Here is a 19410-nt window from a genome sequence, read left to right on the forward strand (position 1 = left end):
CAAAAGAAAGTATGGGTGAGAATGGAAGGTATTATTCCTATGCTTTCTGCCTGCTTGGAGCCCTGAGCGGCGTCCTAATATCCAGAAATGTGTGATCTGGTCAAGTATGGACTGGGCACTGCTGAAGTTTATTGTGGCAAGGACAGTAACACCAAATGAAATGAAAGACAACATTTTGATGAAAGAAGTTTCTTTGGGGACTACTTGTGCCCTTCACCTTCTATCAGAAAACACAATCTTGGAAATGATAAGGAATTTTAAGAATGACCAATACCAATTTCTAACAGAATATATGTCAACTCTCCTCGGCTATAATTCCAAAAAGAGTAAATAAATCAAGAAATTACCAATCAGTGTCAAAAGACAATGACAAAATAGAAAGGAATTGACAAAACAGAGAAGAAAAAACACTGAAAACTGTTTGGTCCAGGTAAAATGAAACCTTCTATTTATAGTAGCTATTAAAAAATTAAGTAAACTCACCTATTAAAAGGGAAAAATATCCAGACTGAGTATCCAGATTAGGTAAAAATAAAAGCTAATAACATTTTGCTTATAAGAAAAAAAATCCAAATATAAAATGACTCAAGCCAACAAACATTAGGCAAACCTAAAGAAAGGAAGTACAATAAGGCTAATATAAGACAAGATGAATTCAATTTAAAAAAAGATAAAATAAATTTCACATAGGAAAACTAGAAGATCATATATCTTTAAGTGACCAATAATCAAACACCACAATATACAAATAACCTTATGTTGGATATCCAATGGGAAATAGACAAATATGATTCTAGAAGGAGACTTTAATGGATCTCTATAAATCAATAATAGATCAATCATATAAAATAACATAAGAATATAGATTGATGAATATAATGATGAATTTTAGTGTTGTACACAGCACATTATTCACTGTTTTTCAACTGTGCAGTATATTTTACAGAAATTAAACATATGTAGACCAAAAAGAAAAGAAGTGCTTACTAAAGCATCTCAAATAAAAATCATGCTGGCTACATTTTCTGGTCACAACATAATAATAAAAATAAGCATCAACTGAAAATATTTAATTACAAAACCCCAAACCCTGTCATTTAAACAGCTTCTTCAAAATCAATGTTAAATCAAAGAGGAACATTAGAATTCATTGGTACACTATTTGGTTCGTACTATTGAGAATGATATATAGTAATTCTAATGGAACAGCTCTATAAATATAATTATATACTTTTGTTTGGCCTAAAATATGAAATAGCCAAAATTTTAGATTCAGAATGTGTTATTGTCCATTTTTAATGGCCAACAGAATAAACTAAAAATCTATTCCTATTAACAAGAATTAAGCAAACTAAAAGACAAGTGAATAAAAATAAATGACTTTTCTGTGAACTAGCCATAACCACAAGGAAATGCAATAAGAAATAATTAGCACTCATATTAATATTCCATAACATGAAATACCAAGGAAAAACCCAAATAAGAAGGTATGGGACCCATAAGAAGTCAATTATAAAACCTTATTGATAAACATGAAATAAGTCCTAAATAAATCAAGAGATATCATATTCCTCCATGGGAAATCCAGTCAGGTCCTTCACATTAATTTTTACTCAAAATGTTATTCCAATAAAAATCTTAACTTTTTTGATATCTCACAAAATTATCCATGTTCACTGAGAGGGAACAAACAGGAAAGAATAAACAAAATTTTGGAGAAGAGTGATTTTTAAAACCCTTGCCCTATAGTTGTTAAAAATGTTACAAAATTTATAATAAAGTAGTGCAAATATGCTGCAACTATCAAGAGAGAAAAATTTAGCAGCACTGATCACTGCAAACAGAAGCACCTAGTAGTTGATAAATTTAATATTTCATACTTCTGAGAATGGAACAACTTTTCAAGGCATGGTATTACGACAGTGGGCTAACTCTTCAGGATAAAGATCAAGACAGTAATTCATCACACATGATATATAAAAATAATTACAGCTTGATCAAAATTACAGCTACATATAAAATGAATAAGATCATTAAAATTGGAAAATATGAACAAATATCCAACTGATCTTGGGATGGAAAGTTGTAAGCTTACCTCTGGTTTCATGAAACCAAAACCAAAGTAAAAAAAGAAATCAAAATGTTTAATCACATAAAATTCAAACTTATATGCCATCACAAGTTCAAAGACTATGCCATCACAAGTTCAAAGACATTAACAAAGTGGGAAAATTTGCAACATATGACAAAGCTTTGTAAAACATAAACATGTCTATGGTAATATGAGCAAAAAGCACTGGCAGATAATTCAAAAAGGAGAAATTCAAATGACCACAAAATTTAAAAAATTATATTCAACCTTATAGGTAATCAAATGAAAAATATATAAATATTAATAAGAACTGAGATATATAATTTTGGCTATCAATTCCACAAAAATTTTTAAATTTGATATAAGGCTTAATTCCTATGAGAATGTTGTGATAGACTTATGGAGATTTTTATTCTTTAAATATTTTATATATACATGTTTTCAAAAATGAGGAAAATGTTATTAGAATAAAATCACATTTTAATATTTGTAAATATCTGTAAAGTGAGTAATATGAAAGAAAATATTCTTTCGTTTTAAGTGCAAATTTTGCAATTCAGTTTTAAGTCTAACAATGAAAATGGTAAAATTCATCTTAAAACTGAATCCAGAGGAAGACGCAGTTTTTTCTCAAATATTTTATGGTTGAAGGGCAACATATTCTATAGTTGGAAGAAGACTGGGCCGAGTTGAAATGTGGATTTGTGACCCCTATTTCTATCACTTATGAGCCCCTGTCTATAGGACAAACCATTGGGAATCACATTCCTCTTCCATAAAATGGGGACTGTCCAAACGTGAAGATGAAATGTAGTAATATACTGGAACGCAGCTGTGAAAACTATCAAAAAGTTTGTTCTCAAGCCATTATGATTGTACTCATGGAATTATGTATAGTTCACTTTTGTTAATCATTCTTCTGTTTCCTTACTCAATTTGTATCCAGGGCAGGGTATTTCTTCTACGAGGTCCAAGAACACTTTTGTATGCTACGGATAATCATAAATTTATTCACTCAGAAAACTCTTACCTCCCTACTGTTTCACTATGAAGCCTACATATCTGTATCTTACATCAAATCAGATGTTTTTCTGAATGAATGTTCCAACATGTGACATCAGTTTTAATGTAACCTTCTTAGTCACTGCAGAATTATTGTCCATCTACAATTTTACATTGATGTGGTGTATTTATGTACTTTTTAAAAAGTGCAACACTCTTTACAGCTTTTCTCCACTTCGGTCCTGAAGTAGCAATGATGTTCAATGAAAGACTGCAAATACTTTTAGTGAAAGGGCATATTTGGGAGGATATGGATAGAAAGGAAACTTACATAGATTTGAGCTAAATCTTGGTAAACTTATAAGGACAAAAATGAAGTTTGTCAGGATTTTAACCTTTCATTTGAAAGCCCTTTCTAGGACTATGACTTTGAAGGTAAGAATATTAGTTTCTCTCTTCTGATACCTTCTAGGATTGATGATGGCTGATTGAACCTAATCAGGGAACAGGGGAAAAGATCTACGAATTTGACAGAAAATGGTTCTTTGAGCATTTGAAATCCAAGTTCCTTCTCTCAAAACAGAAAGGCTCCAAATCATACAGTCTAGTCTTTAGTTATGAAAGGTAAGAAAAGAGAGTTCCAGTGCTTTTATTTCAACTAGAAATATAAAGATTGAAGGGTCTTTGCCTTGTCAAGCACAGCTGCCAAGATTCTAAAGAAAAGCTAAAAGATGTCTTGAATTGTTAGTGCTGTGTTGCAGTGGCTGCACTGGATAATATGCAGACAGAATGTTGAAATGACCACTTTCTAAATCTGGAACTCATTGTTTCAAGCACTATTAATAAGAAGCTATGAAAATATGCAACTGACCTATACGTTGTTACTTGTACCACATTACCAAGTAATCCTTGCTTGTAAGATGAGCCAAATTAGTCTTTTCCTGAAATGATCTTAGCTATTAATGAAGCAGTCAGGAATCTTGCTTGCTATGGTAATTAGAAAACAAAATCATATTTGTATACTTAAAAAATATCACAAATGCCTCAAAAAGCAAAGTACTGTAGGGCAAAAACAATGATAAAATTAGGGCTTTTGATGGCTAGCGGTTTGCATATAACCTTGACTGATTTAACATATATACTGGTTTCTACTTATATAAAACAACTATCTCAAAAAATATTTTAGTCCATTAATTCTCACTATGAGTATGTTAATACACTGATATATATTAATTCATAAGTGGATAAATAACACAAAAAGAGATGAAAGATTCAAGTTAAACTGAAGCCAAAACCTCTGTATCTTGGGTAAGGTTGAAAGTTAAGCATTTAAAAAAGATGAATGAGTATCAATAACTCTTGATTTAATTGAGATATTTTTGTTCAATATTAGTTGACATTGTCTTAAAATAGATGAAAAGACTGATATAAGGAAAATGTAACCACATATTGTCCATTTCAAAAAAGAATAGAAATGACTACAGCAATGTCAATTCATATTGCATAAAAATTAAGGTAGTTGAACACTCAAGTGGGTTATTGAGTGAGGTTATATAATTTTCTTCCCTTGAGACTTTATTATATAAGAAAAATAGCCATCTGGAGATTATGGAGTACAGAAGATTATGTTAAGAAACGTCTCCGAGTTTTTTTGCTTTTTACTTTTATGAGACAAGTTGAAAGAGTGAAATGCCATAAAGAAAGCCACCACTGAACAGAGAAAAAGAAGTTTTTGAAGTGATTTTTAGAAAATCACTCCAATCCAAGGGTATTTGTGAAGAGTTCAGTGTCACAGCTTGTTTACAGGTGCTCTTATCCCAGGAAACACGAGTCAGAGAAATTTCCCTTTGGTGCCTCTTGTACCAAGTACTATGATTCATTCAGTCTGGAGAAACAGACTAAAAAGACTCAACTCTTGCTTCCAAGGATTCACTGGTCTAATGGAGAGAAGATATATGCAAATAAATAAAATACAAACAGCATGGTGACTGTAGCATGGAAGCTAGCAAAAGGGCCATAACTAGTGTACAAGAGTGGGTTATTTTTTGGCTAAGAAAGGGGTCTGGAAAGGAAAACAAATAAACCTGCATTTGGTCAAACGACTAAGAATTTGGCAGGTGGAAGGAAGAATATTCAGAGCTAAGTGGCGAACAGAGAAGAAAACCACATGTGTCAGATTAAGTGTGAGTCTTACCCTATTGTCGAAGCACAGCTGCAGGTGGGCAACTTGAAGTGGCAGGAAGTAAACAGGAGCAGAAATATAGAAAGGAGGCTGGGAGAGTGAGGTACGTGGCTTGGCTTGTTCCCAGAAGGAAAAGGGGAGTCACTAAAGCATGGGACAGAACTAATCTCTAAAATTAATTTGGTGAGAGTGTGGGACAAATGACTCATTGAGGCAAGGCTAGGTCCAGGGAGATGAGGTTGAAGGTTTTAAAAGAATACAGGCCAGGGCTTCCCTGGTGGCACAGTGGTTAAGAATCTGCCTGCCAATGCAGGGGACATGGGTTAGAGGCCCTGGTCCAGGAAGATCCCACATGCCGCGGAGCAACTAAGCCTGTGCACCTCAACCACTGAGCCTGCGCTCTACAGCCCATGAGCCACAACTACTGAGCCTGTGTGCCACAACTACTGAGCCTGCACTCTAGAGCCCGCGAGCCACAACTACTTAGCCCGCGTGCCGTAACTATTGAAGCCCGCGCCCCTAGAGCCTGTGCTCCGCAACGAGAAGCCACCGCAATGAGAAGGTCGCGCACCACAAGGAAGAGTAGCCCCTGCTCACCACAACTAGAGAAAGCCTGCGCGCAGCAACGAAGAACCAAATCAGCCGAAAATAAATAAATTTATTATTTTTTTAAAATGAGACTCCAGGCCAAGCATATTGAGTTAAAGTAAGTTAATGGATGATCAGGAAAGTAGATTCAAGAGACCCATCAGACTGACTGAATTCGGCTGGGTATGGAGAAAAATTTTTCCCAAGTGCAAGTCCCACTGGTGGTACTTGACATGGCTTTACTTGTTCTAAGTCATGGCGTTAAGTAACACTGTGTCACATAGGGAGGAATCGATTCCCTTTTCAATTTTCTTTCCCTTTGGATTAACCCTTTGAGAGAGTTTCAGTTTTGTGAAAATTTGTTTTTAACTTTTGCTATCTCCCTTATACGCCTCAGGCTCAAGGCTCTTAGCTGGCAATAAATATTTGATTAAAATTTAATAACATCACATTTTTTGCTATATTCCTTTTTAATATCATTGTCTCTTACATGTAGTAATATTGATTTTTCCACTAAAAACAGTGATAAGAATTTTATTTTTATTTATTTGTTTTAAAATGTGATTTAATTTAAAGAGAAATTATGTAAAGAAGAAATAACGTGATGTGAAGGTATAGAAAAAATCTTGAAGGTAGTATGTATTGTTAGGAGTTGGATACAGCAAAAGAGGACTGTTAATGGGCAAATTAGAACTGAGATTCATCTTCACATTTGGGAAAACTAGGATCCATCATGTCATTTGGAGGTAACTGAAACCATAGTAGCTAATGAAATTATTTTATAAGAAGATCCAGGAAGGACTCCTTATTCCCATGGATGGGTTCAGTGAGTTTGTTAATTGACAAAAATTATCTGCAAACATTTGTACTTATGTTCACTTTTTTTCTAGAAGCTGGCTGAGTAAAGGAGGAGTGAATAGGAGACTAGATATAGGGGGCGCTCAGGGTCATGAGAGGCCTTTCTGTTTGCTTGTTTTAAGTATGGGTATGATATGGTCTCAATAATATACTTAAATGATAAAGTCATTAAAGAAGAGGTTAAAGTTGCAAGTGATGTAAAGAATGGTTTATGAAGTCAGGTTCAGATTGGAGTGGGACAGCTGTGGGATCCAGAGCAGACAGGGAGGTCAGCTGGACTACTGAATTGGAAGGAAGGGGAGCAAGTGAGCAGATACATACACAGGAGTTAGAAGTGGTGAGGGAGCTTCATTCCTGGGAGTCTCTGTATTCCCAGGAAAGAAAGTGAAGGGGGCAGAGACAGAGTTAATTTTGAGAAGGGTGGCAAGCTGTGCTCCAGCTGCTGAAGAGAACTACAGAGGATGCCCACCCCCCAAAAAAAAGGTTAAAAAAAAGATATGATGAGAGGTTGAGTGTCCAAATGACATTAAAACTAAGACTACAGCACTATCAATTAGAATAGTTTATATCAATGTCCCAGGCAGTGCTTTAGGAATGTAGGAGGCTGATCAGAGGACTGATCCAGATCTGGGGGTCTGTGGGAAAAGGTCCTTTTCCTAGTCATGTTAGTATCATCCTTGACTAGTTTCTGGAATTCCATCTCTACCAGTTATTAAGGGGTTTTGCTCCCATAGTTGTCCTCTTTTTTAAAAACCAATGTTTTCTTCTGTCTAGTTCATTCTCATTTGTCTAATTCCAACATTAAAGCTTCCATATTAAGAACAAATCTCCATGTCCTGCTCTGGCTACTTTTAATCCTCTTCTTGAAGGACTTATTTTATGCAGAGCATTCATTTCCTCACTTCCCATTATTACTTTTTTATCATTATTATTTTAAATTACAATTTTTTTCAGATTTATGTATAGATTTTATTTAATATTTTAAATAGCTAATCTATGTGTGCATAACTCAAAGTATTAAAGTCTCTATAAGACTTAATCTCCCTCCCAATATTGTACCCTACCATTCACTTTCCGTCCCTGTAGGTAACCATTGTAATCCATTTTTTTGGTATATACTTTCGTAAATAGGCTCATTTTTTGTTCCTTAATAAATGATAACTCATCATGCACACTGCATTGCAATTTTTTCTCCTTAATATACTTCGAAGATCTTTTCATATTAGTATACAGAATGCTGCCTTAATAATTTTAGCAGCTAGATAATATTGCATTGAATGGATGTACATGGTTTATTTTACTTGTTTTCTAGTTACAAGTATTTATTGTTTTCAATTGTTTACTAATATAAAAAGCTTCAGGGAATAGGTGTGAACATATATTATTTTTCCAATGTAAAAATATATCTGTAAGATAAATTCCTAGGTTTGGAATCACTAGGTCACCAATCTTTAGTCAATCCTTATTGGTCAATATTTTGTCACCACCATTTCAACTGAAATAGCTCTTGTCAAGGTCAGATTAAATTCCAAGGTAATTCTTTGTCCTCACATAATTTAACTCTTCCATAGCACTGGACGTAGCTAATCATCACTTCCTCCTTAAATACTTTCTTCTGCGGCTTCCATGATCTTACATCCTTCTGGATTTTCCCCTATTTCACTGATTGCTACTTCTGAGTTTCCTTTTCTGGCTCCTGTTCTTTTCAGTGTCCATATTTTGAGCTGTCTGATCCTTCTCAGTCTGATACTTTAAATACATTCTCTCCTTAAATCATTTTGTAAAGTCCTATTGTTTTAAATACCATTTATGCACTGATGCCTGCACCTGAATATCTAATAGGCTGCTCAAAACTTAACTGATTCTCCTTAATTTTCCCATATCAGTTGGTGACAACTGCTTTCTTCCAGTTACTCTGGTCATAAATCTAGACATGAGCCTTGATTTCTTTCCTTCCGTCAGCAACCACATCTAATCCATCACCAAGTCTTGGCACCTTTACCTCCAAAAATATCCAGAATCCTTGCCACTTCTCATCATTTCCACGGCTATTACTCTGGTTAAAGACTAGGCTAAGAAATTCTAGTAGCCTCTTAACAGCCTCCTTGCTTCCCCTCTTGTCTTTCAGGAGATGATCTTGACACAATAGCAAGAGGATTCTGGTAAAACAGTTTCCCACCAGAAATTCTTTAATGGCTTCCCATTGTACAGAGATGAAAATAGATACTCCACACCATAGGCTAACAGGCCACATATTACTTCTGAGAGAAGGAAACATCACCGGGGAACTGAAGAAATTATCAGGTCAGTACAGTCATTCGTCTTTAACACTGGTGTGTACTCATTGATATGATCTTTGCCTATTTATGTTCATTCCTAGGCTCTAAAACATTTCTCTTTATACTTTTTCAAGTGGAAGTAGTAATTTCTGTAACAGATGCCAATTCCAAGTTTCCCTACTGCACTTCATGGGTCTTCACTTTCAGAACAGAAATTAGTATTTCTCGCCTGTCTAATTTAAGGCGAGGGAATGGATAGCAAGGTTTCCCACTGTGGGGCACAGGACAGTGACTCTATATCAGATCACTACAGAAGCCTCCCTAGGGGTCTCAGGACTCCATCACCTAAGGATTATTAGTGTTTTTTATTCTTAGCAATCAGGAAGCAACATACGGCATCTTGTTTACATTGCCTCAAGCAGCATCCTTCCCACCTCTTAAACTAATATTGATAAAAGAGAACCTTGCCATGGCTTTTCAAATCTTACCATGTCCATGTTGTTTTATATTAGCCATTTATTACTAATATACAAGAAAGTACTCTTCAAAAATCTTTGAAATAATTTCAATATTAGTTAATCAAATTCAAAAGGACCACATTTACTAGATTAGAAAATTTAAACTATCACTCCTCTCATTTGGAATTAAGAATTAAGTTATAATTGTGCAAGTCTTTGAAAAGAGACATGCACCCAATTTTAAATTAAAATTTTCTTAAGAAATATGGGTGTGTTGTATTATTTTTATTAGCATCTTTATGTAAGTCTTCATAAGAACAATATGCCTAAAAACTTTATAAAAGTAGCTCAGTCATATATTTATGTATTTAAAACAATGAAAAAGCTTCCTTTACAAATGTGCTACAATTGCTCAATCCCAGCCATCTGTAAAACTTGCCTAACGAGGTAAAGTGGCAAAAACTGCATTATTCTTGAAATCTTCATTCCAACAGAGAACTTTATATATTGTTAAGAGAGAACAACCCCTTGATACACCTGAAGCTCATCAGCTTTGTGATAAGCCTCAGCGGGTGAAGCTTGACAAATGATTCACACTGACTAAAGGAGGTGTGGGAAAATGTACTAAAATTTCTTGGACAAAATAAGTTATTTTTCATATCTGGGAACTCCTAAGCTAATACAGTTAAGTATAGTATTTGTTCTACAAACATCTGAATTTAATGAACAATCTATCCAAAGCATAGAAAACCACTTCTGATTGGAAATGGTGAATAACTACTTTCCTTATCAAGACGGACCTTGTCACAGATTAGAACGGGGTGGAGAGGTGCAAGAACTACACTTTCCTGGGAGGAGACACAAAATGATAATACTTGAACCTGCTTCTGAGCCCGAAGAGGGAGAAAGGGAAAGGGAAGGAAGAACAGCATCTGCGAGCCCAGAGAGATGGCACCGTCTTCCTTAGGTTTGCTTTGGCTGTTGACACTCCCACTCCTTCGGTGAAAGCCAGCTGAGAGTCTAGTCCACCTCCCTCAACTAACACATAGACATTGGGGCAACTCAAACTTAAAGGTCATTAGCTTGTTGATCAACAAATCAAATTTCAAAGACTTGTGTGTAAATGAAACCGGGAGAAACCCATTTTGAATGTGTTCCATTTTACTGGCTTTTGGTATAGCACCCCCCCTAAAATGTAATCAAACTGCAATGATAACAAAGATATTCCAGAAAAATTGAGGGGAGGGGCGGGTGACGCTCCCTGCTTATGGCATCTTAAATGTTCACTTAACAATCAGCTTCACTATATTACAGTCGTCAAGGTGCCTGGGAAGTACTTTACATGCAGAAAAAGAAGTCTTCTCAAGGTTTCTTCCAAAGGGCGGGCAGCGCATCTTCTGTTCCCACCCAGTGCCTTATGAGGGGCCACCTCTTTCACGCAAATGGAAATAACCCAAAACCCATATCCAGCATTTGAGGCGCCCAAAACGCTAATCTCCGTATGTGTTCTTCCTCCTCATCTCCTCAATTTTATTCTTTAATTTTCTGGGCACACAGATGCGGCTCCCCCAGCTCCCTGAGGAACAGGAACCTTGAGGATGAACCCTCACTCCAATCCCCTTTCCTTCTTTGCTCAACCACGCCTCTAAATAACAGGGCGCCTTCCTTCGACGGTCAGGACCAGCAGGACAGCAGCCCAGGCACTTTGCCAACGCGAGGTGGAAGCTCTCTCCTGCCCTTTTACCTCAGGCGTTCGTACCCTTGGGAAATCAAGTTAGAAAACTGCTTTTTTCCCCCCATCTATGCCTCCGCCTGGCTCCTCACATTTTTCTAATCCCTTTCCCCAGAGTCCTCCCCAGATCCCATCGAGGGATGGAGTCAAGACTCTCCTGTGCTTCCAGGGCTGCATTCTGTCCTGAGCCCCTTCTCTCTCCACCACAGCAGCTCCTCAAGGCGTGAGCGCCAGGAGCCTACCCCCGAAGTAGGGTGTCGCCAGGTCGGACCGCCACCCCTCGCCCTAGAGACGGGGCCGGACCCTGCCTCCCAGCCTGGACCACCTGCTCCGCCTTGGGCCACGCCTGCTTCCCGCAGGCGTGGGGAGCAGGATCTCTTTATCCACAGCTTCACTTCAGCCCTGGGGAGCAGAGGTTACAGACGAAGTGCGAAAGGGCGATTCTGGAATTCCAGAGCTGCACGTTCGCCCCCAAAGAAGTGAAGGGAAGGAATTCGGCCCCAGCCCCGCAGGGCTTCCCGGCCCTCCTGCCCACCGCAGGCGCTGCCCGGGGCTCCCCCACGCCCCTTTACCACCTGTGCGCCTGCCGCGGGCACCGCGAACTCTCCCTTGCTGGGCGCGGAGCCCCACACTCACCGCGAGCACTCCCCGCAGCAGGAAAGGTGGCTCCCCGGCCCGGGGGCGAACGGACGGGCGGGCAGGCGCCGCGGTGCTGGGCGCCGGCCGCCGCGGGGCGGAGAGCAGCTCGTCCTTGCTGCTCTCGGGGCCGCGGAATTGGCTGCGCGCTGCGAGACGCGGGCGTCGCTCGCGGGCGGGTCCGGGGCGCAGGTGGGCAGACGCCCCGGGCTCCCTACCACCCCGACCACGCCTCTCTTCTTGTCCTCATCCCTTCCTTCAACACCCCTTTCTCATCTTGCTTCTCTCACTTTTCCCGCTCCTCCCTTTTCTCTCTCCCTTCTCCCTCCCCTTCCACTGATGCGTGGAGAAGGGAGGGGGAGGGAAAAAGTCCTGTCTCTTTAACTTGAGTGATACCTTGATTATCTGTTCATGGAATCTGGAAATGACGTGAACAACCTTTCTAAAAGCATCTAAAATGTTATACAAACGACTTTAGTCTTCTTTTCCTTTTCTTCTTTATGTCTTCTTCCCAGTGGTCCTTTTTATCGGGTTGCGTGGCTAGAGGTCAGATACGGAAAGAGTAGACGGAGTAATAGGGAGCGGTCCTCCGAAGTGGGACGGAAACCCATTTACTGAGAGGGCCCAGGATCTCTTTATCCACAACTTCACGAAGCAGGCACTTCCTGAACAATAGCTGAGGTTAGGGGCGAGAGGAGAAGGGAGATAGGCAGGGTAATGGGGTCAGGGTTTAGTTAAGGCTTTATTCCAAGCTATCTGTAGTGGTTTACTCCCTAGATGCATTAGAATACATCTCTAGTGTGTTGTTCTTTTTTTTCTTTTTTCAATACATTTATTTATTTATTTTTGGCTGCCTTGCGTCTTCGCTGCTGCGCGTGGGCTTTCTCTAGATGCGGCGAGTGAGGGCTACTCTTCGTTGCGGTTTGTGGGCTTCTCATGGTGGTGGCTTCTCTTGTTGCAGAGCACGGGCTCTTCATTGCAGTGCGCCAGCTTCAATAGTTGTGGCACGCGGGCTCTAGAGCGCAGGCTCCGTAGTTGTGGCACGCGGGCTTTGTTGCTCCGCGGCACGTGGGATCTTCCCGGACCAGGGATCGAACCTGTGTCCCCTGCATTGGCAGGCGGATTCTTAACAGTTGCACCACCAGGGTAGCATCTCTAGTGTTTTGACCTGGATTTGACCTTGAGAAAATACTTGACCTCCCTGTTCCTGGCCTTAAATCTCTTTTTTAAACCAATGTTTTTATAGCTCAGCAGACTGACCCCCTTCAGCTGCAGCCTACCAGAACTCTAAAGACCTGCTTTGACTGACCCTAGACACTTGAGTGCTTCTTGGTAGTGTAACAGAGCAGGACACTATGGGGCCTTCGTGGGACGGACTCTCCCATGTCCTCCACCTGCCTCTTGTCTGTAGAAAAACTTTAGCCCCCTAGGCCTTCCTTGAGTTCCAAAGACTAAATTTAATTGGAGAAGTGAGAAAATGCAGAAAGGAAAACAGTCAAGGAAAGCAAAGTAATAATAATTTAGCCATTAAACAAAGTTTTGGAACTTTAGTTCCTCCTCAAGGCTATAGATAATATTCTGAGCCATATCCTTTGAGCTGTCTGGCAGATATTGAAACCCTCACCAGATGGAAGAAGTTAATTATATGCTGCACACAAGCAGGTAGACCCCAGAGGAATTGGAACCAGAAGGTTGGTGATGTTGACTCCTGATTACCTCACCACCAACCAATCAGAAGAAAGTCCATGAGCTGATCACAGCAACCCCACAACCCCTGCCTTCCCCGTCTTTACGGAAAATCATCCTGTCTTTAGGGAAGATCACCTTGATTTCCCTGGTGATCTAGTGGTTAGGACTTGGCACTTTCACTGCTGTGGCCCCTGGTTCAATCCCTGGTCAGGGAACTAAGATCCTGCAAGCTGCAAGGCATGGCCAAAAAAAGGAAAAATAAGTAAAAAACCTTTCCCTGAAAGCCATCTAGGTGTTCGGGTCTCTTGAGCATTAGCTCTCTGGACTCCTTACTTGGTACCCTGCAATAAATGTTGCACTTTCCCTCACCACAACCCAGTGTAGTAGATTGGCTTTACTGCATGTGTGTGCATGGACCCAAATTTGGTTCTAACAGAAGGTGGCAGTTTTCCAGCACTGGAACAGGTCTCCAATGCTGGGATGGTGGGACAGATATTTTGTACAGAGCACACATGGACTCACCCAGAACTGAGTTTACCCTGAGTCTGACTGTCCTAGGTCCTTTTCCCAGAAAGGAACTCCTGTCATTGAAAGCTCCTTTCTGCTCTATCACCTCACAAAACTTTCTGCCATTGAAAGATGATCTTTTATAAATCTTTCTTATAGACTACACTTGTATTTTCCAGCCCATCTTTCTTCTGTTGGTGAGCTCATCCTTGTTCTCTGGCATCATATATTTAAATGAGATCCTGTATATAAAATACTAAACATAATGCTTGGCATTTAGTACTCAAGAACTGTTAGCTGAACTATTATGGGTAATGACTTTGGATTATCATTAGCATTTATTTCATGTTTTTTTTCCTCCCACATAATTCTTAAACCTCGATTCCCTGTGCCATGATTTGTATGGTTCCAACCCTTATCTTTTATAAATATCTGACTATGTGGTTATGGCTACACATTTAGGAAAGCATAGTGAAAATAATCCCAGAGGAAGTCAAGATTTATAACTTTCTTAATAGAACACAGTAATTTCCCTAGAAGATATGACATTGACCACCATGATTTTACACTTGTTCCCAGAGTAATTTGTAACAAATCTTGTAGATGACAGCCATGGACAGAGTCCAAGTTTATACCACCTCAAAAAACAGATTAGGAATGTATCTGCCCTCTACGCAGAGGGATGTTTCCAGATGCCATGTTTGGACCTGTGCAATTGGAGCTAGTAATTCTATAGTACATCTGGGAGAGTAAAATATATTAAGTGAAGATGTGTGAAAGATCTCACTTATGATGTGAAGGGGTTGTAAGTTTTCAGATGCTTCTGCTATTGCTACTGCAGCAAACAAATTTGCTTAGGTATCAGTGCTGAAAATGCACCTTGCATGATGCAACACGACATTGTGCCCTAGAGATACTCCATTTTCTATTCAGTACACAGACACTTAACCCAGCAGTTACGACAGTCACAGCATTCAGCCAGGGCTACTCTGAGTAAGCAGAGGATGAGTAACTAGGCCGCTTCTTTTGAAATCTTACTATATATATTTGAAAGCCCAATTCTCAGAGAGAAAGAGGCCAGATTCTCAGTCATTTTTTTTCTTTAATTTATTTATTTTATTTATTTTTGGCTGCATTGGGTCTTCGTTGCTGCGTGCAGGCTTCCTCCAATTGAAGTGAGCAGGGGCTACTCTTCGTTATGGTGAGCGGGTCTCTCATCGCGGTGGCCTCTTCTGTTGTGGAGCACAGGCTCTAGGCACGCAGGCTTCCGTAGTTGTGGCTCACAGGCTCCAGACGCGCAGTCTCAGCAGTTGTGGTGCACGGGCTTAGTTGCTCGGCAGCATGTGAGATCTTCCCAGACCAGGGCTCGAACCCATGTCCCCTGCATTGGCAGGCGGATTCTTAACCACTGCACCACCAGGGAAGCCCTCAGTCAGTTTTTAAGTTCACAGATTTTAAGTTGTTTTGAATGAATTAAGCCATCACAGATGAGTTCTTTCAAAAGCTTAGATGAAAGATCCAGAAAGTGTCAGTGCTTAAAGGTCTAGTTTATTTTTAATCTTAAATATGCAGGGATATTTATATGTATTAATAGACGACACTAATAGTCTATTTCCTGATCTTTTGCCAGAAAGGCATTTTCATTAAATTGAAGTATTTTGATAATAATATTGATCTTAGTGAAGACGGAGTTGAAGTTCTCTTGTTTCTTTCAATTAAACTGACTGCACTAAGATAATTGTAAAAGTCAGGTGCAAAATTAACAAAAAAGCTGTGAGGTTGTAAAAGAATGTAAGTAATGTAGAAGGACACAAGTAGCGCAGACCTAAATAATGTAACCTTTCCTTAATGGCTATGTTTTCCTTGAGTTATTTGGCTAACTACAGAAGATTAACCTGACCTCATAAACCTCACAAGTAAGATCCACTGACTCATTCCATGACATTAAAGTGTCACTTTTTTTTTGGTATGCGGGCCTCTCACTGTTGTGGCCTCTCCCGTTGCAGAGCACAGGCTCCAGATGCACAGGCTCAGTGGCCATGGCTCACGGGCCTAGTCGCTCTGCGGCATGTGGGATCTTCCCAGACTGGGGCACGAACCCGTGTCCCCTGCATCGGCAGGCGGACTCTCAACCACTGCGCCACCAGGGAAGCCCTAAAATGTCACTTTTTAAGAGCGTTATTTTAAGTGCTTTTTTTTTTTTTTTTTTTTTTTTTACTTTGGAAAAAATACTTCAGAGTAAAATGAAAACTCATAATGCAAATTAAATCAATAAAATAAGTCACCTCTCCCTAAGTTTATGGGGAAGCACTTTACCTTTTTGTAATCATTTGGATTGACTTTATTCATTCATTAAATTCATCAGATGATTGCTCAGTTCTTTTGGAAGAAAGTCAAATAGAAAGGTTTGAAGAGGTTGAATAAATATAATTTAATAATTCCATAATATGTGGGGGAAGACTGGTTGGGAAATAATCCCTGTTATAAAGTAACGATTATTTCCTTGTAGGTAGAAGATATGCCTAGGCTAGTCTCTAGAGAATACTATCATAACTAAAATACCAACGGAAAAATTGGTTTCCTAATTTAGATACGTTCTTCTATATAAATCATTAAAATTCCCATTCTAGCTAGCTAAATCCATGAGTTATTTCCAAACATGTGCAAAATGATGGAGTGGATAGACCACTTAACTCCAATGTTCTAGGTCTGTCACTATGGGATTGTGAATTGGGACACAGTTCATCTCTAAAATTGGAATGAAGAGTAGTGAACAAAATACACATGAACACTTAAATGATTTTCTTATCTGTTGCCATATTGTTCTTTGTTCCCACAACTAAAAGAACGGCAGCATGGTGTTTTGCACAGTGTAATGTGTAATATAGCTGAGCAAAAATGTTGAAGAATATGTGATGTGTAAAAGTGGTAGTTACTAAGTTTACTATGATGGTATGAAAGGAAAATAACAGTTGATCAAATTCAGTTAAAGAGATATTAACAACATTAAACTACTATATAATCAAACTCTAGCTAAAAACTTGAGTTATCTCAAGAGATAATCAATACCGATAAGTTCATGTTTCTTAATAATTTAGATGCTATTTTGTTTGTGTTTTACCTACAGCCGTTGTTTATATTAGTCTTAATATTTTCAGTAAAGTTTCACAATTTCTCATTTATTCTGTATTTGGTAAGGCAACAGGAAAATTGCAGTTATCTTTTTGCATTCATGAGAAAACCAGGCATAAAGATCATGAAGGAGCTTTGCATTAGAATTCAACTAACAACTCTTAATTTCATCTAGCCATTAACCAGTTTGGTGACTTAAAAGAAGGTATCTAATTTCTTCAAATTTCATCCTCCTAAAATTTCATATGGGAATAATTCCAAATCCTTCTCCAGCAGTTACCCTGAGTATATTGGGGTATACATTATATGAACTTCTATAGAGAGGGTAAACAAATACACAGTATAAGATTAAATTTATGTGAAGAAAGTTAGAAAGGAAATCAGAACAAAACCATCAGGTTTTGACACAATAATGTATCATCAAGTTTGCTAACCACTTGATCAGAATCTTGTTAACACATACAAGCTAAATTTTAAAGTAAAGATATTTCATAGAAATGTAATTTGCAACTAAACAACTTCAGAACATCCAGATAGGGTGCACTGCATGCCTTTGTATCAGTGAGTACTCAAGCAATTGTAGTATCAAATGGGAACATAAAGAGTAAGTATGTACTTAAGATAAACAGGTCTTTGGTTTTTGCCCTATGTCGTGTGGTTATTTCTACATAGATGTAGTTATAATGTCAATAAAAAGAAGAATGCTTTTGAAAAATCAACTTAAGACCCTATACCTGGATCATTGCCAGTTCTTAATAATATATGTAAAACAGGCTGTAGTTAATGGAAATTTACTAGGATAAAATAGTAGACTCCAAGTGTTATAATGGAACAAAATTATCCCAAAACATTAATATTTAAAAGATTGATTAATATGTGTCCTTGATGGAGAACAAATTGTGATTATTTATAAAATGATATGTTTATTATATCTTTATACATGTTTCTTCTTATGAATGTGAAATGAGACTAACAGCTTAGTAAAGCTTTTGATAAATTATTATTGCTTAATTAAGTGCAATTCCCACAGGAAGTTTTTAAAAAATAAATTTACTTACTTAATTTTGACTGTGTTGGGTCTTTGTTACTGCACGTGGGCTTTCTCTAGTTGTGGCAAGGGGGGCTACTCTTCTTCGCGGTGCATGGGCTTCTCATTGTGGTGGCTTCTCTTGTTGCAGAGCATGGGCTCTAGGCGTGCGGGCTTCAGTAGTTGTGGCACACAGGCTCAGTAGTTGTGGCTCACTGGCTCTAGAGTGCAGGCTCAGAAGTGGTGGCCCACGGGCTTAGTTGCTCTGCGGCATGTGGGATCTTCCCGGACCAGGGCTCGAACCCGTGTCCCCTGCATTGGCAGGCGGATTCTAACCAATGCGCCACCAGGCAAGTCCCTTCCCCCAGGATTTTAATACAATTTGTCCAAAGCTCCATGCCAATTCTGTAACCATTTAAAGTGCCATCATAGTCAGAGTCCAAAGTTGAAATTAGAGAGCACAGTGCAGTGCTTGATTAATTTGAGTAGGCCCACTATTGTAAGTATAGTCCTACTGAGCACATTGGATGAAGTTGACAGTTTCTTTGAAATAGGGTTCACCCATAAAGTTTTCAGTTTTCAAAGAGAAAACAATTTCTCAACTTTTTTTAATTATAAATTTTTCCTTATATTACTTAAGTACATATTTACACATGTAATAGGACTGGTGGGTTTGTTTTAAAATATAACTTAATGATACTTCTAGAAGCATACTCTCCTAAACATTTAATTATTGTTCCTATATGATACCTCACACTGTGTTCATCCTATTATTTTATCATTTATCACATTTATTTGTAATTATTTTCATGTCTGTGTATTTCTCTTTTCTTCTTTGAGCTACTTCAAGAAGAAACTGTTTTATTCATCTTTTCTTACTTTTGGTAATTTGCTTCATGCCTAGAAATTGGAAGATGCTTAGTAATTTTTTAAACATATGCATGAAAAATATATTAGGTACATATCTTTAACTTCTATATTAAATAAAACCTATTAATTTCTGTTTTTCAAAAATGGTATTTATTAAATTATTCCATGTCTTTTACAGTGTCATCTGATGATGCTGTATAAAATACCCCTCTTTTCTCTTCCCTCACTGTTACTCTCTGATTTTCATGTTGGAGGTATCTTCAAATGTCTGGTGTTCTTTGGATGTTCATTAACATTTAAAAGTGGGGTACAAAAGCTGTGTGTGCCAAGTTGTATCTACCTAAGAGTGGGCTGCATT

The 19410-nt window shown here is 38.4% G+C and overlaps 1 protein-coding gene across 1 annotated transcript in view; it reads right to left on the bottom strand.

The window, feature by feature from the left end:
* The window catches only part of HTR1F (5-hydroxytryptamine receptor 1F), a 151857-nt gene extending 139964 nt beyond the window's left edge, over nt 1–11893 (bottom strand). Inside the window, exon 1 of the mRNA XM_059063784.2 lies at nt 11828–11893. The gene's annotated coding sequence lies outside the window, so the exon portion shown is untranslated. The remainder of the gene's footprint in view (nt 1–11827) is intronic.
* Between the last annotated feature and the right edge of the window lie 7517 nt (nt 11894–19410).

Source organism: Kogia breviceps, chromosome 5, assembly GCF_026419965.1.
Source record: "Kogia breviceps isolate mKogBre1 chromosome 5, mKogBre1 haplotype 1, whole genome shotgun sequence".
Taxonomy (NCBI): Eukaryota; Metazoa; Chordata; class Mammalia; order Artiodactyla; family Physeteridae; genus Kogia; species Kogia breviceps.